This window comes from Clinocottus analis, unplaced genomic scaffold, assembly GCF_023055335.1.
Source record: "Clinocottus analis isolate CAN_PGR_092001 unplaced genomic scaffold, fCliAna1.0.p SCAF_12, whole genome shotgun sequence".
NCBI lineage: Eukaryota > Metazoa > Chordata > Actinopteri > Perciformes > Cottidae > Clinocottus > Clinocottus analis.
In genome coordinates, this window is record NW_027175843.1 from 9,047,840 (window position 1) to 9,075,339 (window position 27,500).

At 40.7% G+C, this 27,500-nt stretch overlaps 1 protein-coding gene across 3 annotated transcripts in view; it reads right to left on the reverse strand.

Moving 5' to 3' along the window:
* Window positions 1-18,158, reverse strand: part of bcl9 (BCL9 transcription coactivator) — a 36,312-nt gene extending 18,154 nt beyond the window's left edge. Inside the window, exons 1-3 of one of the 3 annotated variants that reach the window (XM_068571951.1) lie at window positions 17,632-17,963; window positions 17,081-17,305; window positions 15,878-16,046 (exon numbers count right to left, since the gene is read on the reverse strand). The gene's annotated coding sequence lies outside the window, so the exon portion shown is untranslated. Of the gene's footprint in view, window positions 1-15,877; window positions 16,047-17,080; window positions 17,306-17,631; window positions 17,964-18,014 lie in introns of those variants that run through there. The other 2 variants (XM_068571950.1, XM_068571949.1) reach the window with 2 other exon arrangements.
* Window positions 18,159-27,500: the final 9,342 nt, after the last annotated feature.

Sequence of the window (27,500 nt, forward strand, 5' to 3'; positions counted from 1 at the left end):
GCTCTCTTAAGCAGGCCTTTCAATTTTTTTCCGTAAGGGCATAACTTATAGGCACCCAATATTCATTAAAATCATATTACCACGTATATAGTCTTAAATCAATATTTTGTAACAAAAAAAAGAGCCTAGAGTACATTGAATTGATGACGGGTGCTTTTGAATGTCTGCCAATTAAAGGTTTATTTTGTATGAAAATAAATGTGCTACTTCAAAATGGATAATGCAATTTAAAAAGCTTTTCTGTTATATTTGTTGAAATTATCTTTCAATCCCGACTACAATCAATCCAATGCTCTGACAGAAAGAAAAGAAAATTCTGCGTCCTCAGATTCTTCCACAAGCAGTTAGCTTGCAAACAATGTCTACCAACAAAAGCTATGGCTGTTGTTTACATTCATTATGATACGGTTGTGTTCATCGTGATCATTTTGGGGTGGTGGCTTTGGAGTGAAGAGCGGTCAGTGTTGCTGACTTGGTGACTTTCTCTCGAGATTGAAGAGAACGTGGTTTGCTCACTACTTTCATTAGTTGAAAAGCTTCAGCACTCCAAATATTGTTCTTCAAATCACACGCGAACGGGTGCGCACGCGTCTTAACGGCCGCGCACGTGAACGACCGCGAGTGCAAGTCAACAGCCGCGGTACCGTGTTATTATGGTTGTGTGCACGTTCGCGTGAGTGTGCCAGTCACTTTGGTTACAGACGTCAGGATTAACAGCTCCACTGACGTTCACATTCTGAGGTTTAACAGATGGTTTTGTAGACACTCTGCAACCCAATAATAGCAAAAATTTTGACAACTGCACCTGTGGATCAATGGTTTGCAAGTCCGTCTTAGAAGCAGAGGATCAGTGGTTTGAATCCCAGCTTTGCCAACTTTTTGTTCTTCTGTCGCACTGGACACCCTGGCGGGCCGGACCATATGTTTGACACCCCTGATTTAGATGATGCAGTTTTCCTTTCAACTTTTCCAATTATACATTTAAACGACAAGTATTTTCAACAGTTCAGTTAAATGCTTTTGAACTGTAACACTTTTCAGCAGGTATTTTGCCTTTTCTATATTTTCAGTAATTATTTGCTATTTATTTATTTATATATTCATCTATTCCGCTATTTTTTTCAAATATTTCAGCTATAAGTTTCAGCTGTTTGCATTCCAACGCATTTTCTGCAGGAAATGCTCTTTCTAGTTGGAATATAGTTTGCATACTTAAGTGTGGTTCTCCAATGGAAGACTTTAAAACGCTTGCTTTTGTTTCTACAATACTACTGATGCCAGCTTGAAGTAGTTTGACATACTTTGTTCCCACACATACCCGTCAGGCTGCTGGTGAAGCAGCACTAACCGCATAGAGAACAAACTGCATGAACTCTCCTTTACAAAAAACATAACTTCTGCCAACCTCCGAGCAAAGAGCTGTGGGACATCCCACAGTAACCTGGCCAAGGATACACCTGTGTGGTCATCTGTAAAGGTGGCTCCTTGAGAGCAACGAGCCACACCCTGCACTTAACGGCCATGACTCAAGTGTGGTACTCACAGAATGTGAGGAATGCTAAGTGGCACTTAGCGTAGTAGAGCTGTGACGCCACTGACTGTACATTTGACATAATGCATCTAACATGAAAGGAACAAAGGCCCCCACACATGAACAAGAATCACATAAGTATGGCTGAGGTGCAAGTCAAAGAAATATTTACTGTGAACATTTTCGCATTCTCCAAACTCTTAACTGCTCCTCAAGTACAATTGCTGAACGATACCATCCATCTCCACTCAGGTTTTTCACACACTCAGTCACCCGGAGTACCAGTTGTCTCTCTGCTGGTCTGTCAGTCCTGTCCTTCTATGACAACTCTTACTTCCCTTGGTTTATTCTTTCCTCTGGTCTACAGACGATGCCTCTTCATCCCCAGGGAGGCGACATGTGTGTAATGTCACATTCTGCCATATCAGATTATGGTGACAGAAGCATAGCCATGTCCATCACAACGATGGAAGTAGCAATGAAAGCAGAAGGATAATAAGAGGGTGGGATACAGATTTACCCATAGCACAAGGAGGGGGGACACAAGTCGCTCTCGTCACAGAGTGCGGGTGGGTGTCTGTGTCTGACACACACACACACACACACACGCACACACACACGCACACACGCACGCACACACACACGCACGCACGCACGCACGCACACACACACACACACACACACACACACAGCTGACTCACTAGTGACACATCTGTTGGTGTAGCCTGGGCACAGTGCCATGTGTGGCAGCCAGCTCCAACAGCAAGACTGGCACTCAGCACTCCGGCCTGTTCTGATCTCCGTCTCACACACTTCACCCTGCACTTCCATCTCTGTCCATCTGCCCCGAGTCTCTGAATCTTCGGCTAAGTGGGTGTGTCTTGCTCAAACTGAAAAACTTGCAACAATGTGCCATTATTTCTCCAACAAGACAAGTGTGAGTTCAAATTAGGAGTGTACAGTAGTCCCTCGTTTATCACGGGGGGTTCCAAAAATAACCCGCAATAGACGAAATCCGCGAAGTAATCAGCTTTACTTTTTACCATTATTATACATGTTTTAAGGCCGTAAGACCCTTAACCACACACTTTTATACACTTTTCTCAGACAGGCATTAACATGTGCACACATTTCTCTGTTATTTAAACACTCTCAAAGTTCAAACTTTTGCAGATTAAAAAAAATAAGCCCAAACATGTTTAATAAATTTCATTTTAATGATCAATTTATGAGGTCCTCTGAAGGTGCCTCTTTATCCTGACGCCGCTCCGCTGGCGCCGCTTGTGCCGAGCCGCTGTCTTTTTAGCCAAACGTATTCTAGACCGAACGTATTCTATACCAAACTATCCTGTACTGTACAGGAGACACTGCACGGAGAAGATTGACTGACTGATTGACTGAGATTGACTGACAGTCAAATGAGGACGCAGACCACAATGTGTGGTTCTCCCTTAGCCAATTAGGACGCCAAACACAATGAGCATTCATAGTGTAGCTGTAAATCTTTTTTTTTTTTAAAGATAAAAAAAAAAAATCCACGAAACAGGAAGTCCGCGAAAGGTGAACCGCGTTAAAGCGAGGGACGACTGTGTCATCAAATGCTTACCAGTATCAAATGCTTGGAGTACAATGACTGTTGCCAAAAATGTAATAGTAACATCTAGGTAAAAACACATTTACTTTGGATTGGCTTAGAAAATAAAAAAATTAAAATAAACAGTAAAGCTTGTATTGCAACTTTGGGACTCTGCAAAAGTGTTAACATAAAACACACCACGTTGGTTGGTTAATTTCAAACAATTGACAGGAAAAAATCCTAATTTTTGCATTCATTCATGCAAATCAAGTTGTGGATGTACGCGCAATAGAAGCCAAAATAAAAAAATTATGGACAGAGCTGAAGCTGACCTACGAAGATAAAAACATATGCAATGTGCTCAATCTTGTTCAGGCACATAAAACCATGCGGTCTTTTGGTTACCATTACAACTTTGCACCACAAACTGGTCGCACTTCAAGAGGTTGCAAATGTAAGCATAGCAAGCCATGGCCACAGTAGCTAGAACTAGATAGCGCCTGCTTGCTTCACTGTCCTACTGTGAAGCACAAGGGTATTTTGTACTGCAATTGATCAGTTTAATCAGAGTACTTCACAGGTCTAACAAGTGAGACCCTCTCCCCCCTAGACGTAAATTGGGACAAATTCAGAGTAAAATTGGTTCCAGGCAGGGTCTTGGGTCTCTGAATCGATATGTCTAATACTCAAATGGATCCGAGCAAATTTGCTATAATAATATTTGATGCACATTGGGTTGATCTACGTTTACCTCAGGTTCAACATTTTGAACACATGAAGACCTCTCGCAGAAAGGGTTCCTTTTTTCGATTCGTGGCTTAATGAGAAGCCAAACAGAAACTCCATTTGCTTAAGAGAAGGTCTGCTGCCCTCTGTGCAGACCCCTTCTTTCCTCCCTTCCCTTGACCATGCTCTCTGGTCCGTGACTCCTTCCCTCCATCCTGACGATCGCTCCCACTCTCGGGCCACATTCCTCTCTTGTTCATGCTGGGAGGACGTCTCCCTGCGGCTAAATGCATTGTGGGAAATCCCAACGGACAGGCCCTTTAGAGGCCAAGCAGACCATTGAAGTAAAGCGTAAATTAGGCATGCACTCTTTGCTTATGGTCAACAGTCTCTTTTCTCAAGCCACTTGCAATTATATTACACATATGTGTCAATGCGTTGAACCTCACATCAAACAGCAGAGCAACATGTGATACCCTCATTGGAAACAGCAGTCAATAGAACCTGCACTTTGCAAAACCTCCATTTATAGCACATAGAACATTAGGCAAAAATTGAATTTTAAGATGTGTCGCTCAAAATCTTTTTTTGCTCATTAAATCATTAAAGAAAGGGACTTCTCAACCTTGCAGACCTTGTGCAACAGTGCAGGCGTCGCCACTGACCTGACATCAAACAAGCACAGACGTGTTTTACTCAGAGCAAAAAACACACAAAAACAGACTGTACAATAGGAGAAGAGACAACTCTTGTATTGTATAACTAAATTAGCACTTTTGGTGAGTATATGAGCCAGATCGTGTCCCTGAATTTCGCAGTGTCATTCCCGTGGAATTTCAAACACACTGGCTAAGACCTGCCCAATTAGATATACAGGCACATACTCATACTATGTATTGCACATGGAAACACCCACACACAGCAGTAGTTAGCTGTCCTAAAAATGGCTGAGATGCACTGAAAACTGCTCCACAAGTTTATGGCTGCTGCTCCCATGAGTCTGAGCTTGCATGCCTCTGAAACTATAAACGCTCTGGAACAAGACACATCTAGCCAGCTATTACCCACAAAATAATAGAAAGCATACACTGTACTGTCAATGTTACCCAAGTTAGGCGCTTAAAAATGCAATCTTCTTATTAATCTTGATATTAAAGACACATTGAACGTAATGTTGCATGGTATACCGATACCAAAAAAGTACCGCACTACCCGTATGTTAAAAACGATACGATTTTGCATATTTTAAGTATCGGTACTTTCTCAAGATAGCGCTTCCTTAAAACTGCTCCGTGAGAGGAGAGGCGGGTGGGCTGGTAGCATAAAATTCCTGCATTAAAATAATGTATCAAAAAGGGTAATTTATTATCACACTACCATTTAATTATCACGGCAAACAATTATGCTGAACTGTAAGTAAAGTAGAAAAAATGCAAGGTAAACAAAGCTTTTCTGTTTCTTCTTCTGAGCCTATGCAGGTCACGTGAAAAATGATCCAGAGATCCGTACCGAAGACCCAATCAAAATGAACGAATCATTACTGTTTAGCTAGCTACCAGTGCTGAGCCTATCCGGCAGATGAACGAATAGTGACCGGCAGAAGAACGAATCATTGATCCAAAGACACGGTCAGGACTCCTAAGTCAGGAGTCCTGATCGTGTCTTCTTGTTCACCTCCGCTTCCGGTCATCTGCCGTGTACGGGTCTTTGGATCCTTTTCCCACGTGACCTGCATAGGCTCAGTATTAGGAATAGGGTTGTAAAATTCCAGGAATATTCAAAGTTGGAAACTCTCTACGGGAATTAACAAGAATATATGGGAATTAGCGGGAATTAACGGGAATTAACAGGAAATTTTGGGGTAATTTAACTGTATTTACCTTGTCATAAACAGACATGCATGCAAACATTTATAATACAACTTTTAAAAATTACTTTTTTGACATTCTCAAAGCCGCGAATAATGGAGGTGATTGTGTACTTTTGTGTGGACATACATACTTCCTACTCTCACTGTTGTAAAAAGCCTACTCTATACAAATAAACTTGGTATTGAAATGAACATGGCTTCAGTTTAAGTAATCAATATGCTAATGACAGTGTTGTGAAAGTTCACTTTCTACATGAACTGGTTCAGTCCATAGTCCATAATTCAAAATTTTAAACTAAGTTCACAGCTCTAAAAAATTAACTAGTTCAGTTATTTTTTTTAATGTGTTGCTAGCTATAAATGAATCTCTATGTCTGCAATACCGCTCTTGGCCTCTACGCAACTCGGCGCTTTCACACTTGCCAGGCATCGGGTTGAAACGTTCAGACGCAACACTGATGACAAAAATGTCAAAAACAACAGAACGTCTTATGTTTACATTTATGTTTCTGCCAGACGATGTTCCCAACCAGCTGCATTCAGGGTCCAGCTGAGCTCGGCGTACATAGTCTTGTTCTCAACTACCTTTAAGTTCCCTGTTATATGCTATTGCAAGAAACTTAGGCAAATTTCTTTTTTTCAAAATTCCCGAGCCAAAATTCCCATGGAAACTTTCTGAAAATTTCCGTCCCTTTGCAACCTTAATTAGAAAACCGAAATAATTCATTAATTTCCCGACCCGGTCTTTGTATGAGTCTTTGGATCCTTTTTCACGTGGCCTGCATTCAACAAATCATTTATGATTTCCTTGGCTGAGCCTATGCAAGTCCCGATGCGCGGCCACGAGAACATGAACAAATCTTTTTTTGAGAAGACTCATTACTTTTGAGTCCTTGTAAGGATTCGTTCAAAAATAAACGAATCGTTCAAGAACGACACATCACTAGCTGCAGCAGCGCTCACAGCCAGTGACCGGGGGAGCTTTTGCCAACCGTCCTCTGCTTGTAGAAAAAAAAACAAGGAGTGTAATCTGGAGATACTTTGGATACAGTGCAGACTGTGAGGTAAAAGCCCACTGACACCGATAGAGCCGTCTGTAAAACGTGCTTTAAAGCAATACAGACAAAAGGGAGGTAACACATCAAACATGGCCAAGCACCTTTCAAGCAGACAGAGTTTAACGAACGACAGGTAAGCAAATGTAATTATAAACATGAAAAACCCCAAGCTCACCCATGTACGGCCACGAGTAGCATTAGCCTAGTTTGACTACAAGCATTTATGATCATGAGGTCAGAATGCACAGAAAAGTGTACCAAATGAAACACAGTTGATGGTGACATGCTGCTGGAGCTTGAGGGTGGATCTTGAGCTAATTAGTTCAAGATTATTAATAAGTGCATTTTTCAATAATCGTATCGTATTTATAGGGATGGGTATCGTTTGGGTTTTTTCCGATACCGGTGCTAAACCGATACTTTTAAAACGATACCGGTGCCTAAACGGTGCCTGAGCCGATACTTTTTTATTGCCAAGGCCATTTTTTTCTTCAAATTGAACAATATATTAATTGTTTTAAGTATATTATGAATATAAATACATACAAAACACTTCAAACTACAGCTTCAAACGGTTTAACTTCAAACTATAAACAATATATATGTATTTATTTATTGAAAAAAAGAACAGACCAGCATAAAGTGGCCTGATAAGGAGCATTTGCAACAGAACTCCACTCAAAAACGGTTGGATTCTACAAACTACTGTTTAACTGGACAACACGTCATTATTAATATCAACTGGAGAGCTTTACTGGACTACAGCTTTGTTCCAACAAGCATAGGACTGCAAAAGCTCCTGCACTCATGTTGTCTCCTCTGTTAGTGCGCTGCGTGTGCACGCTGGTAGCCCCGCCCCCTTGAGCTCTGCTGCATGCACTGCAGCAACATGAGAGAGAGTGGAGCAGTGACTGCGCTCTGATCTGCATTTAACGATTATTTTAATAATCAATTAAATCGGTCGATTATTTTTTCAATTAATCGGATGAAAAAATAATAATTTTAAAGCATTAATTTGCAATCTTTTATTATAAAAACAGAACTAACAGTGCAAATTCACAGTGCAAAACATTTTAACAATAAAGAATTTATAAAAAATAAAGAACTACAAATCAGAAAACTTAACAGGATTTTTCAGAACTTGTTCTCTTCACTTACAGACATGCACACTCACAAACACACACACTCACACATATGCAGACACACACACACTCACAGACATGCACACACTCACAGACATGCACACTCACACACACATGCAGACACTCATAGACATGCACTCACAAATACACACTCACAGACGTACACACTCAGAACTCTGAACAAGAGATGATATTCCAGAATTAACCACTCAATGTATCAACGGATAACTTATGGACTGTACTTTACCTAAACAATGGTTGTTAATTAACGTTAGATATCAAACTACAAATCCCAGCCCCGCACTTCCTCTGCATGAAGCCATATTATATCGGACTGTTGAACGCAGTTCTGCGTTCTGCACCTTAGAGGAGATATTTACGCGTTGCTTCTCTTGAAGCCTACGCGGTATTTTAAAACGAAGACTCTATCTAACCCGACAGCGCGGCTCAAACACGAAGAATGAACGACTAGCTAGCGCGCTAACGACAACGGTTAGCCTCGCTGTTAAGTTATTGTACACGCAACGCGACTATGCAATGACATACGAGAAGGTACAGCGCGCTGCAGAAGCTCCTGGACCTCCTGTCTGCTGCGCTCCAATGTTTGTTTAATACTCAAACATCTCCGCGACTTATTGAGTGGCGTAATAATCGCGCGACACAACGAATCAATAATGAAATTCGTTGCCAACTTTTTTAATAATCGATTTTATCGATTTGTTGTTGCAGCCCTAAAAGTATCGATACTAAAAATATGCAGACTCCTATCGTTTTTAACGCACGGGTACCGCACTACCTTTTTAGTATCGGTATACTGTGCAACTTTACAGAGTAGTGTAAAAAAAAAAACAGTACTTAAATCGGCTCAGGCACGGTCCAGTACCAGACGTCTTGGAACCGGTGCCATATTAGCACCGGTTCACGGTACCCAACCCTACGTATTTATGGTATCTTATTGAATTATAGTATTGTATTGTAAGTATTGGTATTGTGATATTAATGGCAGGTATCATATCGATGTCCTAATTTTGGTATCGTGACAACCCTAATTGAAGTTGTGTTTTAACACCTCATCTTCTCGGTGAAGGAGGTGATGATGTTGTCACTCATACCTCTTGTTCGGTTCTATAGTTCTAGTAGCTGCTTGGAAAATGTTCACTGGTGGCTCAAAGGGGAACAACTTTGGGATTGCAATTATGACTAGAATGTACATTTTTGCCCTACATGTAGGATTGCAAAGGGGCGGAAATTTTCCATTAAATTTCTGGAAGGTTTCTACTGGAATTTTACCAGAATGTGCCTACGTGTTTTTGTAAAAGCATATAACAGGGAACTTAAATGTAGTTGGGAACAACACTGTAAATGTCGAGCTCAGCTGGACCAAGAATGCAGCTGGTTGGGAACATTGTCTGCCAGAAACATGAACATAAAACGTTCTGTTGTTTTTGAACGTGTCTGTCATCCGTGTTGCATCTGAACGTTTCAGCCCTATGCCTGGCAGGTGTGAGAGTGCCGAGTTGCTTAGAGGCCAAAAGCGGTATTGCAGACAGACAGAGATTTCAATTATATCTCGCAAATCATTGAAAAAAACTTCATTTTTTGGAGCTGTAAACTTAGTTCAAAATTTTGAATTATGAACTATGAACTGAACTAGTTCATGTAGAAAGTGAACTTTCCTAACACTGTTTGTCATTACCTAGCATATTGATTACTTGGTAAACTGAAGCCATGGTCATTTTATTACCAAGTTTATTTGTGTACAGAAGACTAATTTTTTAGAGCAATGAGAGTAGGACGCTCATGTTTTTCGATGAAAGAATAAAGTTCTACTCACAAAATGTCAAAAAGTTGTATTATAAATGTTTGCATGCATGTCTGCTTATGACAAGGTAAATACAGTTATATTACCCCAGAATTTCCAGTTTATTCCCTTTAATTCCCAAATATTCCAGTATATTCCCGTGGAACGTTTTCAACTTTGAATATTCCCGGAATTTTGTAACCCTACCTACATGTTTGAGAAATATGATGTGGCACTACTTTCAAAGTCACTGTTTTTAAAACAAACTACTGTAGCTAAACAACTAACAGGCAGCTCAACACCATCTATGACTAAACACTGCAGAAAGAGAAAGGAGGGAATCTGCCGTACATAATCCAATAATTTAAAAGCAAGCAGAAATCCAAGAAATAATGAGAAATGGAGCACCGATGAAATTACAACAAATGTTAGCTTGTTAGCATTAGTATATTGGGATCAATATTGTTTGTTTTTGGGAGGTCCATGCTGATGGCACGTCAAGTGATAGAGTCAGTGCGTTTACATGATGGTATTAATTCAAATCTTGCTTGAGTCGGACTGTGGTCTCCTTCAGGGCAACTGCTATTATCCTAATATACATGGCAGTGAATAAATCGAATCATTGGCCGAAAGCATGTCATACCCGATACGATAGGTGGCGCTGTTTTCATTACATCTAGTGGTGATACAGCCATCTCCGCTTGACCTCTTCACTCTTCATAATGAAGAGAACCCCGCTACCTTCGATGGTTGTCGGGGAGCTAGCGGAGAGCAAACAGGGAACTAGCAGCAGCGCTAGCTGGCTACAGCGGGGAGCTAGAGCGGGGACACCCACCGAAGGTAGTATCCCGACTTTTACGGTTGTTTGTTTCTGCCTGCCAGGTCCCGGCAGCGACAACTTAGCGTCTCTTTCGACTTCCGGGTCACGACGGAGAGAGAGAGAGAGAGAGAGAGAGAGAGAGAGGGAGAGAGGAGTGCGAGCATGCGCAAAGACGCATAGTCCAGTTCCTAATCCGATTCACTGTTTACATGCCGTGATGTCCGAATTATCAACCGAGTCGGATCGAGTTATCCAGGGGTGTTAATTGGATCGTAGTCGGACCGCAATCATTCGAACAAAGGTGTTTACATGAAAGGGATAATTCGATTTCAGTCCGATTAAGCCAGTAATTTGAATTCATGTTACCGCACTCAGTGATATTACATAGAGAACTGCCACATGTAATGTGTGGCTTGGTCACGTCATATTGATCAGACTGTAACTACGCTCAAGTGAGTGTGGTGTGTAGGGTTGGGTACCGAGAACCGATGCTAATTTGGCACCAGTTCCAAGACGTCCGGTACCTATCGTACCGAAACACAAGGCAGATTTCGGTGCTTCCTTGCAGTGCCTGAGTCGATTGAAATACTTTTTTTACACTACTCTGTAATGTTGTATATCACGGTATACCGATACTAAAAAGGTAGCGCGGTACCCGTACGTTAAAAACGAAAGGATTTTGCATATTTTTAGTATCAATATTTTATTAAAATAGAGCAGATCAGAGTGCAGTCACTGCTACGCTCCCTCTCATGTCAAGCAGCGAGGCTCAAGGGAGTGGGGCTACTAGCGAGCACACACTCAGGCATTCACAGAGTGATTGCTGGGGAGACAACGTGAGTACAGGAGCTTTTGCTCACTGTCCTCGGCTTGTTGGAACAAAGCTCTCTCAATATATATATATATATATATATATATATATATATATATATATATATATATATATATATATATATATATATATATATATATATAATAATAATAATAATGATGACGTACAGTCCAGTAAAGCTCTCCAGTATATATTAATTATGACGTCTAGTTCAGTAAAGCAGCAGAGTTTGTAGAATCCACCAGTGGAGTTCTGTTGCACACCTAGTTCTTCAGGGCACCTGATGCTTGTGTCTGTTTTTTGTAATATATATATATAAATATATACACACATATATATATATATATATATATATATATATATATATATATACATATATATATATATAAATATATACACATATATATATATATATATATATATATATATATATATATATATATATATATATGTATAGATGGGGTGACTGCAGGTCATATATATATATACATATATATATATATATATATATATATATATATATATATATATATATATATATATATATATATATATATATATATATATATAGTAGTTTAAGGTTAAAACGTTTCAAGTGTTTTGTATGTATTTATTTATAGTATACTTTTAACAGTTGATATATTGTTCAATTTGAAGAAGAAAAATTGCCTTGACGATAAAAAAGTAGCGGATAAGGCACCAGTATCATTTTGAAATTATCGGTTTAGCACCGGTATCAGAAAAAAAACAAGCAATACCCATCCCTCGTGGTGTGGGGGGAGCATTGTACACTTTGTTCTTTTGGCAGACAGAGGTGTCATCAAACTGGTGGCGAAATGGCTGGAAAGCCAGAACGATAAAATCTGATTAACTGGTTGTAGTTGTGTCATTTATTAACAAACCACTGCTGCACGGTGGAGTCTGTAAAGCTTTTGGTATTCATCAACTTTCTGCAAAGCCCAGCATTACTTATGAGGAGCTCAACGGAAGAAAGTGAAGGACTCTCATTTACACAAGCAGTTTTTGTCAAAGAACACTTGATCATGAGGATCAACCAGTTAGTGGATGCTCATCGCTGGTTTGAAAAATTATCAATTTGATTTCCAAATAAAACCAAGCTCTTTGAATTGTGTCACATAGTTTCATGGCAAATTGACTGCAGTTTCCCCTCTAAACTTCTGCTTTTATCATTGTGTTATGGTGCTACATTAACTTGAGAGTAACTGCCTGGCTGGAAGATTTAAGCTTTTGATAGATGGGGTGACTGCAGGTCACCTTAGCCCCAAGGTTCCACCTGAGAATAGCACTGTTTGAGAGAACCCCGCCCCTCAGGGTAGGAGGAGGAGCAAGTCTGTGCAGTAACTGTCAATCACAGCAAAGAAACATGATAGCAGAATTATAGGTACATTCTGACTCAGCCAGACACATCCCTGAGGATCCAGTATGGGCAACTATCCCACCACACATCTACACAGACTGAAACCTCTGCCTACACGAAGAAAGATACGAAATGCAGCTAGTTAGAAAAACACATTTATATCTATAGCTGTAACTGTCTGGAAAGACACACTAAGCTGTAAAGAATTACAACTGAAGGCCAGTCCTTCGAGTGCTAAAGATTTGTTTTAAGACAATGTCCAGCAGCCTTGTGGAGCCAACTTACTTTATTATTGTCATTCAAATTTATTTTTATAACATGTCTAAAGAAAGTCTGCTCATTAATGGACAGCATATAATTTGAACAAATGACTAAAGAAAACAACTGGTGCATTTGTCTACTTATAACTTCCTACCTACTTATAATTTAAGTAATAGATATGTCTGCCATTTGATCAGCATTTAACCCTTTTTTTTTTTTGCTTTAACATAACTGGCATCTATGGCCCTAAAAAGACAGGGTTTTATTTATAAAACACTTTGTGTTACTTTAATAACCCCATAATCTCTATCTATTATCTAGGCATGTGTATGCTTTCTAAATTGTAATCAAATGTTACTGTATTGTCTCCTATTTTATTACATTTAAATGTTATTGTATTTGGTCTTGTCTTGCTGTACATTTATCAATTCTCAGTGTACACCGATTCCACTTTCTCTGTATACTAATTCTGAAACCTACACTTAAGATATTGGCTGAGAAAAGAACCAATGCAATTCGAGTTCACTTTTGTTGTTTCTCAACTGATAAACAGGTTAACTGAATTTAAATAGCTTAGAAGGTTTGTACAACTGCATGGTCACAATGCTATACTAACAATGATAGAATTCAAAATATTTGTGGATTTGTCACGACTGGCAAATATCTGAATTATTGCATAAAGACACCATAGACTTCAACGCTGATGTAATGTATTGGACCAGATCACTATTTTGAAGAAACGTGAAAACTGCCCATTATCATTACTTGCAGGGAAAATATGGTTAATGTTTGCAGCAATCAATAAATCAGTGGACACAGAAATCCACTTGCCAATATGTCAAGCCATACTTTTTTGGAACAGGGACGCAAAAATACACATTTTGCACACAAAAAAGGAGAGAAACTTCCCTCTGGTGAATTCTCTTTGCGTTTCATACTTACATATTTTCATGTCCTGCCGCAAATGTCAAAGTAAACTAAACATAATTGTACATGACAGTAATTCAGTAAAGTTGCAGCAATAATTTAACATCACTCTAAACTGCCAAACGAGTTGAAAGTTAATGTGAAACTTGATGGTTACATCGTATCTTTCCTGCTCCCTGGGGAATACGACATAATTACTATACAATGGAGACCTGATTATTGTTAGTTTGTCTTTGAGATGACGAACTAAACTCATCAATCTATTCTGAATGGATGTTTCACTCTAAAGTATACATCGGCTTCATGTATATATTACTTCGCTTAGAAGCAAACCAGTACAAATGAAAGATGTCATAATAACGCAAAAGAATGAAAATAGGCCTGTTAAGCAGTAGAAAAAACACTTTGGTCACACTTCGGTCTGATCTACTATGAGAACGGGGAGGGAGCCTCCTGCCACCCACTACACAAGCGATGAAACAGATCGCCTCTCCAACTCATCTCTCCATGTCATACACAACACAAGCTTTGCGAGTTTTAATTAGAAAACCCACGAAGCAAACAAATGCATAGAAACACGAGAGGCCAATACAAAGAGGAGAAAAATAAATCCTTTGCCGCTTCACATCAATATCCATTTCTCTGCATTCTTCACCTAACAGTGGTTTTTGGTTAACACGCTTCGGATTAGATAGCAGATAAATAAACAGTGTGGACAGCGTTCCCAGGAAGAGCGCCCTAGACATGGCGTGTCTTCAGTATGTGCAGATGTGAGAATAAGACCAAACATCGCACTTAATGGACCAATGCAGTGAGGTAATTTTTCTCAAGCATCAAGAGTGGTTGTACAGTAGTAACCACTTTACAATTCAAGGCCTCTCATCAGACTGTAGGCACATCCATGGATAAATGTCAAAGAGAGTGACGTCACGGCGAACCTGTGCCTGGCTTGTTGCTGTTGCAGCAGAGCCATGTTAGGCTGTCAAGTTATCGCATCAGTTAGTTTTTGTTGCCATACTTTCAAATGTAAGAAACACAACGTTTCTTACAGTGGTATTACATTTCTTAGTTTTGTAAAATTAAGAAACTCTTGTGAGGAAGTAGTGTGACATGGCAGACCAATAGATTTTGTTCCTTTTCATTCTGCTATATAGTCCTACACATGGTGAAAAATAATTATTGTTATGACTGTCCAAAATCACAATCGTATTCACTACTTTATGATGAAAGCGCAGTTGTTTACTCTATTGTGAAATGGTAAGTAGATATTTCAAACAGTCATTGTCATTTTGCATAACACTGACTCTCGCATACACTTGCATGCAAAAGAGTCTGTGTGCACACACTTTTGGTGAAGCTAAGACAATTTACAAACCATCCCTGCATTCTGGCAATAAGATTATAAAATGTGGGCTAAAACTTTGCAGTCCCAGAAAACAGCTTATTTTACAGCAAGCTGACAAGTGGTACGCATGTAGTATCTGACCTGTTTTCTTTTAATTTCTCTTACAAATAATCCAGCTTTGTAACGATCCATTAATAAAAGGAAATCACACATTCAATATCCTCTTTACCCTGGGAATATGCACAATCATTAATTGTAAATAATAGTGGCATTTAGCAATGTCACAGGATGTAAAACAGTAATAGACAAGAATACAAAACAATAAATAAAAATACAATTTATTTATTTATTTCAACAATGCAAACCAAGGCCGGAGTATCGCCATATTTGTAGCTCTATCATCTGTTTTATGTTCCAAACTATCGTTATTATATTAGTGTTCAACCTCTAGTTATGAGAACTAAAGCAATGAAAACATGGGGATGAGAGAACAGCATTTATGTGCAGTCTGTCGTGGGTGTACGTGTTGGAGAACAGGGTAGATGTGTTTGCATGAAAGAAACTCTGTGATAAAGTGAGAAAAAAAGGAGCGAGAGTTGAGCTGGGTTACCTCAGAAGCCCCCCTGCCCTTTCAGCAGGGCCTCATATGGAGAACCAGGCCTCAGGTCCCCTGGGCACTGATGTCTGCTCTCCACTTGACTCTTCCCAGCAGTCAGCCACTGAGGCTGTGCAGGAACCTGGTCCACTCACGACACCTTACAGCCACAAGTCATTCACACCTGGAACAGAGGGAGACAACGATGCTCATTGGGTGAAGCAGCACAAACAAGAAAATGGCATGGAAAAGCACTCAGTCACTTATGTTGACAAGACCAACATGTCACAAACATAACCCGTGCAAAGCTTAGGTCATTAGGGAGCTACAGCGACAGTGTCTCGTCGCCTTTTTTTTATATCTCAGACACTCATTTATACTTCAGTTATCGACCGCTGTACACATAAGGGACTGCCAAACAGTGGATGATACTCCACCAAGAGCGGTCTGGCTTCTTTGCATCAAAGAGGACTTCCTCCAAATATCCACCGTGGGAGTGAAAAAGGAGACGCCTCAATAATTCAAAGAAAATAGAGTAGAAGTAATCGCCAATAGAAGAGATAAATATGAAACGGCATAAAGACTATGCAACACATACAACTCAGTGGTAGACAGCAGTGTTGCCTAGCAATTGAGAAGGCCAACCAGAGTCAGGAAGATCTGCATTTCAATCTCAGCAACTGGCGGGTAAGCTTCATGACCAGGTGAGCTTCAAGATGGTCCTTTGACCATCTTGACTCACTAGCTGCTAACTCTGAGGTCACTCTGGATAACAGCATCAGCTACAGGACTAGAATATAAACTGCAACAAAGCCACTTAGCTTTTCTCTTTACAATTATGATGGAGAAAATGTAGCATTAAAGCAATGGCTGCTGAATACACATTTACGGAATGTATCTTTTTAATTAAATGCAAAATGTTTAATCAACAGAATAATAAATGACTTAGAGGCACTTACGGACTATGTTCACTCACAAGTCAATTAAAATAAAAAGATCGGTCAAAAAAAGCTAAGAAAACATAACACACATTATTTGCAATATTTTGCTCCCTTGGTCTTGCCAAAGCAACACAGCACAAAGCCACACAAGTTACTCACAAAACGGGCCTACTTAAGGAAGTCGTCCTAAAAGACACACACACAGTCATCTACAAACCTAAAACTCTGTAAATAAACGGAAAGCGCACAACAACTAAAGAGACTAAACTTCCCTCACCCGCCTGAAATCTCAGCGCCTCACTGGACAACTCTTGGCGGACAAAGTAATTCCATGGCGCTTGAAACTCCAGGAACTTTTTTTCCTTTTTTCTTTTTCCTAAAAGAAGTTGTTCCTGTTTCGCCAGAGAAGTGGGGGGGAAGGGAGGACTTCAGCACTTGCATTCATGGAGCGTCGGCCAGCGCAAACAAAGTCTTCCCCGAAGAGGGAGGCACTGGACGGCGGCTAAGAACGAGAACAACGACGTCGGCGACACACACACACACACACACACACACACACACACACACACACACACACACACACACACACACACACACACAAATCAAACCCAAAATGAGATTCCTTTCAGGGCTTTGTTAATAAAACAATTCAGGCCCTCCTTCGCTAAACGTTAATGTTCAAGTTCTGCTCGCTCGGATAACAATGTAACAATTAAATCGCTCGGCAGATGAGAGGGATGGCCGACACAATCAGCAGCCGAGGCCTATAACGTCGCTACGCGTTTATAAATCATATTAAACACATTTTTAATGGAGGAAATACAATACCAGCGGTGTGGTACTCCCGAAGAATGCAGAACATGCTGCTGCATTGTATCCTTTTTTCATTTTCGCGAAGCACGGGCGGTCCTCCAGTATAATGGGGTAAAAACCAATATTTCTCCGCGGCTTTCACGCCACGCTGAAAACATCGTGGATAATCCGCTTTTGGTGCGCTGGAAAAAAACGGCAGTTACGGTCGAAAGGATGCTCGCTGTCTGCCAGACCAGACACGACGTGTGTTTTGCTAGCCAGCCTTCGGGGACAGAGGTAGCGAAGAACGGATACCGGAGTGAGATGTCCCCGGGAGGAGGACCCGCGTGTGTCCGTTGCCAGGAGGCGAGCTGTGGAACCGACACTTTTCACCTGAATTTGATAAAAGGAACACTCACCTGGAATGTTAGCTTAATCTTCGTTTCCCTCGAACGACGGATTCATACCGTACACTAATAAAATCACAACATTACCACAGCAACATTATAAAATAGAAATATGTCTCCCCCCTTTCGCTCGAGCTTTCCAGTGGTCCTACTCCATTACATCCCAGTCAAGATTTCCTGTCGTCTCTCCCCCTCCGTTCCAGCGCGATGGTTCAGCCCGAATTCTAAGTAGCAATTCTAGGTCAGGTCTGTGTGCCAGTGAGAATGTTACTGTCGGACAGCAGCGAGACGGCCACTCCATGTTACACGGTCAACACTATATAGGCGAGCATAGAAATACACAGAGCCACTCCATACTTATGTTATGCTGTGGTTTAAAACAAATAGCAATTGTTATTTGCAGTTTATACCATTGTCTTTTTTTGTGGGAATATCAAACGTCCTATTAAATAACTTTGCATTATTGTAAGAATTAAACTTGAGGAAGTTCCCACATGATAGTATTTTTTTAGTAAAACAAAGTAAATATAGCAATTCTGTTTTTAAGGGCAGAAAGTTGATTATTGTTTTGGCCTTTAAAACACCGAGCCTCTTTTTAGGTTTCTGCTTGAAAATGACATACCCAAACTAAAACGGGTGTGTCTCTGCAACCACTACAGTTATTTGAATAATCTTGGAGTTAATAAACAAGTATAATGTTAAATTTTGCTCAGATGTGTAAATATCAGTCTATGTGTTACTGGTTAAGAGTAAATGAAGATGGCACACAGAAAGACATGTAAAGTTTTCACGTCCGCCTCGAAAAAAAAGCACTTTTAGCATGATCTTTACCTTGAAATGATGTATTCGTATGCTTTAAAATTCTCCCAAATCCTACCTCAAAGATTTAACATAATTTTTGCATTGTTTTACTTTGATAAAGTGAAGCAGAACAAAGTTAGAGAGGATTTAGTACAGAAAAAAACTAATTTTTCTGATAGCACCAAGCTAAGGGTTGCTGGTTCTGGAAATGTGCTGATTTTAGGCTGATTTTTTTTTTTTTGTGTTTTATACTTTTATGATTATCTTTCTTTCTGTTTGAGTTTTTTTTAAATGGCTGACTGATTCCTGTAGCAAAGGCCTTGGTGTTTAATTTGGTGTATAACATCAATATATTTTCTTGTGATTTATATGTTTTATTTGCAAAAATAAGTTAAAAAAAACACCCATATATGGGTGCCATGGTTTTGGTGATTCTACTTGTCTTGTTATTTCAAGTGAGATACCTTGAGGTTTGTAAAGATGGATTAAATGCAACCTGTTTTTAAGAATTTGTGATGGCCATTTTTCAGTCATTTTTGATTTTATAGATTAAATCATTAACAAATAAAATAATTGGAAGATGGATCTAAAATCACTGCTGACATTTGGCCATTTATAGAATTAACATTCAGGTTATTTTCTGTCCAGATAAAACGCTTAGCTGTATTTGCATTTGTCTTAAAGGAGTACACACATTTATGAGTGCACTTCTAAGAAGTTAGGGAACTCGAAACAGAATAAAAAGTATCCTACATTTTCCACAATGCAACCAATGAGCATCTTTGCCTGGAAAATGGCCATGTATTTCAAATTCCACTCCCAGTTTGTGACTCATGTTTTCTTTTGTAAAGCTCACACTTAGATAACCCTGATGAAACTGACCTTTAATATGTAACATTAGTTAGAGTTCCTCTTTAAGACACTTAGAAACACAGTATCAGTTGTTGTACTCCAACAAGTAACTTAGAAATCATTTAATTGTTGGGTGGAAAGTATATCATCATCATGTTATTATGATACAAAATAATCATTCAAAGATAATTCACTTTTTTATTTTAGTGGTGAAAGAAAGAAAAAAGAAAGAGGAAAACAATTTATTTCATGCAGAAAAGTTCTGTAAACGTTCACATTTTAAACAATTGTTGTGGTGCTGTTGAATTGCATTGCATGGTCATGAAATATGTTGATAATATTAAGTTTGTATTTTGTCGACCCAGTTTATATCAATGAGAGGTGGAAGCCATTGTTGATGCACATGATTTACCCAGTTCATGTTACAAAATGAAAAACAGATGTAAAAGACAAAAATCATGAATATAGAGGAAGTTGGATTGTACATGTATATAAGCAGGGTTACTACTTGCACTTTTAATAGGATTCATGATAAACAAAATGGCTTATGGCTAGAAAAAAAATAGACTGATCTACCTTAGACAAACACAATTATGTCTGGCTACAACACACACACACACACACACACACACACACACTCATACTATCACAAGCCTCAGAGGAAGAGTGAAACATTACGAACATGCAATGTGAGAGTGGTCCTTCTTAATATTTAATCAAGATACATTTCAAATCCAACCCAAATGTATAATCACGACAACTGGGGATTGAATTAATTGGTGTTTAATTGCACACAATATTAGCTGGCCTGAATGTGTGTGTGTGTGTTTCTGTACTTCTCTGAGAACTGATTTAGACTCTCAAAGTGAAGATGTATTTTTAAACTGAGACATTCTTCTTTAAGAGGCTGTTTGAGGGAGAGGGCTCAGACTAGGCCCATAGAAGACATAGATTTCAACTGAACACTCAGAAAATAGGGGTGCCATGCAGTTATTTTGGTTTTAGTTCTATGCTCAATAATTCGTCCTTTACTGTTGGAAATGGCGATTATTTTCTTTATTGACTAAGCAAGCCAATTCTTATCTCCCGCCTGGTCATTAACATTTCAGAAAATAAAATGATTCTCGCAATTTCCCAAAATCAAAGTTGATGTATTTAAATTGCTTGTTTTGTCGCACCAATGCATCCAAAATCCAAGGGTTTCTCATAAATATTGAATTAGAATATTTAAAATATTACATCATTATTACTTAATCCGGCTCTTTGATTAGTTCTTCAACTCTTTGTGAATCAAGGTAGTGATGTTTTTTTTTTGACAAATTCTCTTTCCTGCTTTTGTCCTTGTCACATGTGTCTACATCTCTTATGTCTCTGTGCATATAACGCACATGGCTGCAGAGCCTCAGCAACGTGGAGGCCTTTTACAGCAGTGAGCATTGTGGAATGACACATGGTATAGGACACAAAATAATGTGATGAGAGCCGCATATTTATGACTCTTGACAAGCACGCCATGGCTACGTTGGACATGTTTGTGCATGCTAGCCGAGATCAGTGACACACCACAAAGCTCTGTTTCTCTTTCTGTCTTACCACTCTCTCTCTCTCTCTCTCTCTCTCTCTCTCTCTCTCTCTCTCTCTCTCTCTCTCCCTCCCTCTCTCTCTCTCTCTCTCTCTCTCTCTCTCTCTCTCTCTCTCTCTCTCTCTCTCTCTCTCTCTTGTGTGTGGGTGTGGGTGTGTGCATGTATGTGTGATAAACCCCGCTGGTGGAGTAACAGTAGACTGGCAGTATTCCCAGACTGGGTTGCATTAGACATGCACACTAGCAAAGCTCTTCAGGTCGATGTTCTGGCTCTCCAGCCCTGAAACTCACAGGCATGACTAACCCAGAATACTTTGGCCACGGGAAAACATAATCTAAATTCTGCCCAGTGTTATATTAAAACAACTTGTGAAAAACAGAATCATATTGATTGCGCCGTGCGTTTGCTCATCTGGCTTTCTGCCTTCATGTGTGGGTGCATCTGTGTGTGTGTGTGTGTGTGTGTGTGTGTGTGTGTGTGTGTGTGTGTGTGTGTGTGTGTGTGTGTGCGTGTGCGTGTGTGTGTACGTGTGTTTGAGCAGGACACCAACATTGACCATTCACTTATCATATTACCATCTGCATTATTTAAAGCTTTGATAAACACTCTTATGCTGTGGAGATACACTGTAGAAATAAAGAGGAGGGTTGAGGTGGGTTGGAGGTGTGATACATTTTATTGATACAGACAGTAGTTCTGACAAGTTAACATGTTGAATATTTAATACACATTACAGTAAAAGACCTAGCCTCAGAACAGTGGTTGGAGGAAAACTAGGACGGCTAGTGGGTTTGGGTAGCGGGGGCATGTACTATATCTTCAGGGCTCCCATGTCAGCATTCAACAGTCTACAGTTTGTTTATTAACGGGTTTGGTGGTGATGATGTGTAGAACGCCAGGTCTGTCTGGGTTATCAAAATACTGAGACAGTGAGCTCACTCACGCAACAGTGAGGTCACTTACCAGAGTGTGGAAGCCTGACCAATCATCAGTCAGCCTATTATCATGGTATGCAGTGTTGCTATGAGTAACAGAGACAAGCACTGCCCTGCGGATCCTTAATGATGGTTGATGCACCGAGATGCTACTCGACCTTCCTGCTCTTTTCCAAACACCCTTATATTTATCTTTGTGTACGTCTTACCAAAGTTGATTCCAATGTCATTTCACCTCATTTACTCCCTTCTAACCTGCAGTCTCTTTCCCTCCTACCCTTGTTTACTGGCCCCTGCAGCAGTGTTTTCTGACTTCCCCGTGGCAGGGGAGTGTAAACAAGCCAGATGACTAAAACAATGTTAATTAACCGTTCATTAACAAGTCAAGACAGACCCTGGAGATCTAAGCAGTTGCCCACCCACCTGCGTCTCACTATCTCACTAACTGGACTGGTAATGACTAATCAGAGGCAAGAGTGATTAGATCGCCTCCTAACGAGAAGGATTTATGATTGCACGAGTCTGTAACACTTATACGGCTGAGGTCTTTTCAGTGATTACAGGAAGTGAGCTTAGATCCAGTGATGGAACAGCAATTGGGTTTTTTAATTCAGTAAAAGTACCTGTACAAATTCACTTCAAGTAAAAGTCATGCATTTAAAATAAAGTGTTATAATTACTACTGAAAGTATCAATAATGCACTGATATATTTTTAGATTATTCATAATTATGCATCGATGTGTTTGTAATATTTTACTGATGTAGGGGGTTGAGGAGTTCAAACTACTTCATGTACAGTTTGGTAGTTTAGTCTATTGGTTCTCAACTAGTGGTCAGGCCCCTCCAGAAGGTCACAAGTTAAATCTCTGGGGCTGTGATTAATAAGAAGGAAAGATGGAAAGTCAGGCTGTTTGTTTAAGACCTCTTTGGGACTCAAAAAGGTATTTAAATTAACAATTTCAGAAGTTAAGGGGAAAACTTCTCTTAACTGGTAGACATCTGCGACCCTTTCTCTTAGAATTTACATTCATACACTATACATTTGCAACAACAGATGGGTTTTCCAGGAAACATAATGCTACTATCGAATGTTGACATGTTGGAAGTTGTTGATACTAAACGTATTAGTAAAATGTTCTCAGATATTCCATTCCATTCTTCCATTCCAAACCGCGTATCCTATTAAGAGGCTTTGGGGGCTGGAGCCACTCCTAGTTGACATTGGGCAGGGTTCACCCTGGACAGGTCACCAGTTTATATCAGAACACATGTTGCAGACAACCATTCACGTTCACATTCAAACCTACGGGCCATTTAGAGTCTCCAATTAATCTGAGCTGCATGTCTTTGGAAGGAAGCCATCTTGAGCCGGAGAATCCAGAGGGAACCCACATTGCAACGAGGAGAACGTGCAAACTTCGCCCCAAACTGGAGATTCAATGACAGTATTAGCCACTACACCACCAGGCAGCTGTTCACTGATGTTTATCAGATCTTGTGATTCAATATTCAACTGGCTTCCTTTAGATATCATAGATAAATAGTTAGTTGTTAAGGCTCATTTATACTTAGGTTTTACGGAGAGACGCAAGCAGGCAAGACACGCAAGTGCCCCCTTGGGTACTCCTATCAGCCATCTTGCGTGCTTGAATGCCGTCACCCAAAATTTCTGACTATCCGACAAAGCTATGCAAACCGTTAGCAGCCCGCAAGACTGTGATTGGTCTGCTAACCACGTCCTTTCTGAGTCTTGCATTTCCGGTTTCATAGCATACTACGCTGTTTTTAAAAGCCATAGCAGAAACAAGAACAATAGATCCTGTTAAAGAACGTTTGGCTGAAGAGGTCCGCAAATAAGAGCATTTATATAACCCGTGTTTGACGAAGTATAAGGACACGCAAATGGCAGTAAATTCCTGGAGGGAGATATCAGTGAACGTCGGTGTGCAAGTCGACTCTAAACGGTCGTTGCGCCACATACTGTTCTGGCGTATGGAAAAGGCACAGGAACTATAAACCAAAACGAGTCCGTCAATGCTACTGCGTGGGCAGCCACAGTTGTATTTGCAAGAGTGTATATTGCCCTTAAGGGGCATAAGTATCATTGCTTGGATACTTGAGTTGGCTTCATCGATTTGGACGTCAGTATTTGTTCAATGCAACTATAAAGTAATCACATTCAAAAAGTGTGTCAATTTAGAGTCAAACTTGCAGATTCTGTGACAAATTTTTGTCACACTGATTGTTGCAGAGGTAGTTAACAGCGGTGACCAGTCCCATCCTCTAGAGTGACTGATTGCAGTTAGCATGTGTTAGTATGCTGTGGTTAGCACTGGTCAGCTGTGTGTCTCAATTAATCCCATTGCTTCCCACTGACTTGTGTAGAAATCAAGCTGTAGGATTGGCTCGGCGGGCGATGCATGGCGGATCATGCCAAGATTCGTAAATGGCATTTGTCTGCATCCTATAATTGGAAAAGGTCATTTAGAGAGGTAATTTAGTATTTTGTAAATAAAACTGTTGGAAATGTAACAAGGGGGCCCAAGTAAACACAGTTGTTTGCTCGAGGTCCTATGCTTTTAATGTAACATCTTAATCTGAAAGGAACCAGAACAGTTGAATAAATGTGGTGGAGTAAAGAGTACAGTATTTTCCTCTGCATGTAGTGAAGTAGAAGTAGCAGAAAATGGAGGTACTCAAGTATAGTTCAAGCCTACCTGATTAAAGATTTGTGGGTCTCTCAGGCCGACATTAGGGACGTATAGATGACAATAGGTGTGAGTTTGTGCACCTCTTTCAAACACCATTCAAACAGAAGGACACCCTGGCTTACTGATTGTACTCTCCTCCTCTTTCCTCTGTGTATGAATGCTTACAGAGAGGAAACGATAGATGCAGACATTCCACAACCCATATTCCCCCTCACTCTATCTTGTTGCCATGGGAACCAAAGCAGACGGGAGACAGGTTCATACCGGCCTCCCTCAGGTCTCCAGTCACAGTCTCCGTCTCCCTCTCCCTCTCTCCCCCCCCCCACGCCTTCCCCCCCCCCTCTCTCTCTCTCTCTCTCTCTCTCTCTCTCTCTCTCTGCTGTCAGAGCTGGCTGCTCCTGTGTGGGCCACTGATACTCGCTGATTAAAGGAAGTTATAATTTGATTTTCTCAGCAGGCGCCGTTTAATAGAGCAGTTTAACTAAAGCTGTGCCATCCCCAGGGCTTATAGAAGAAGGAGAGAAATAAAAAAGGAGATATATATGAAGAGAGAGAGAGAGAGAGAGAGAGAGAGAGAGAGAGAGAGAGAGAGAGAGAGAGAAAGAGAGAGAGAGAAAGAGAGAGTGAGGGTGAGAGTCATGCTAATCCCAAACACTGAGAAATCACCCCACCACTAAACTCTCCCACTCACTCTCCCATTCTAATTCTGTTTGCCTATTTTACCATCTCTCTCCCTCTCTCTCCCCCTCCACGCCTCCATGTCTTTCTCTCTCTTTTTCTCTTGCTCTTCCTCTGCCTATTAATCTGTGCTTCCCTCTCCCTCCCTCCTCCCTCATTTCTTCTTCCCTCTCTTTAGTGAGGCAAACATGGGAGGGCTGGTTTCTCTATGTACACGCTAGCTGTATTACTGGCCCATTGTGATAATAGCGTTTAATTATCCTCTCAGCTAAAATCAGCCCCATCACTCTGCTTCTCTTACCACCCTTCCCTTCCCACTCTTCCCCCACCACCCGTCTGTGATGTGTCTAATACTTCCCCTTACAGCCCTCTCCCCCTCCATGCATCTCTTCTTCTCTACCCTGCCGCCACCACTGCTCCCCCGCCCTGTTCTCCAGCTATTTCAGACCCATTTAGTGGGATAAGCATCTTGAGACAGAGGGGTTTTTTGCTCTCTTTCAGAGAGAAGCGAGGAGAGGATATGGAGACTGGCATCCTGGTGCCCGCCTCAGAATACCAAACAGGGGCCCGGGCATCTTAATATGCAGTGTGGGACAGAGGCTGAGATCAAAGAGAGGCACAGACAGACAAAAATATGGGTTGGGGTTGGGAGGGAGGGTGTGAGTGGGTGAGTGGGTAGGTGGGGATACAGAGACAGAGACAGAGAGGAGGAGAGAGGCAGAGATGGAGAGAGAGAGGTGAGAAAGGGAGGGAGTGAGTCCTCTCATTTCTCCTCATCTGAGCATCCTTTCCTTCACATCATCATTTCTGCTCTGCTCTAACTCTCTGCGTCACTCCCTTGACCCTAAGAAATATCAACGTCTTAATTACCACAGTGTGCAAATCTGCATGCTTGCACATGCAAGGAGATGCTGAGGAGAGTGTATGAGTGTCTTTCACTGTTTCCCCCTTAAACGTATGTGTTTGATTGTGCACACTCGGGGGTTAGATGGTGGCTCTACCTCGGCCACCTTCCTGGCCGCTCTATCTCCTCAATTAAGATTGTGAGTAGCTGTCCCTGAAGCGGTGTAGACAGGCTAAATGAAAAGGCAGTGGATGTGAAATATGAATCATTAGAATACTGCAAGGACGGGCTGGGGGAGAGGCAGGGTGGGAGGGTGGCGGTGGAGGGTCTGTTAGAGAGATAAGGAGAAAAAGGAATGGAAGAGAAAGGGAGAGGAAGAATGAGAGAGCATATAATAAAAGATTAACGTCACGCCTCTCAGAGTGGTGGAATTTCAAACCCCTCCAGATCAAATTATCTATCCCAGTCTATAAAGACAGAGGAAGAGAGGGAAAAGAGGGGTAGATCAGGAAAAAAGAGAGCTGGTAGAGAGGAACAGAAGGGGAAAAACAAGCAAGGATAGGAAAATGGAGTAGAATGGAAGAATGCCACGAAGATCTCTCTCACTCTCTTTGATGACGTTGCTGACAGCAAAACAAATACACTGTGTGTATGTGTGTGTGTGCATGTTTGTGTGATGTTTTTTAGATAGAGAAAGAGTTTTGAGAAAGAGGGAGAGAGAGCAGATGTCTGCATTTACTCTGTGGGAGGCTCAAGGCTGTTTGCCGAGGACGAAGAGACAAGAGAGGAAAAAGAGAAAAAAGAAAGAAAGATGGCGAGAGACAGAGAGGGTAGGATTAAATGAAACCTGTTTCCCTTTGATTCTTTGCTAATTTGCAGCGAGATGAAGAGCGCAAAGAACAAACCACCTACGCATCACAGCGACACACAAACCACACACACGCATCACTTGCCTAAGTCTCAATAGAGTTCACTCAGGCTCGCTGACACACACACAAACACACACACGAACACACACACACACATACACAATTACATTCATCTGTAGTTCACTGGCTCGCCACCCTTCCCTACATGGGTTCTGTAACCCCTG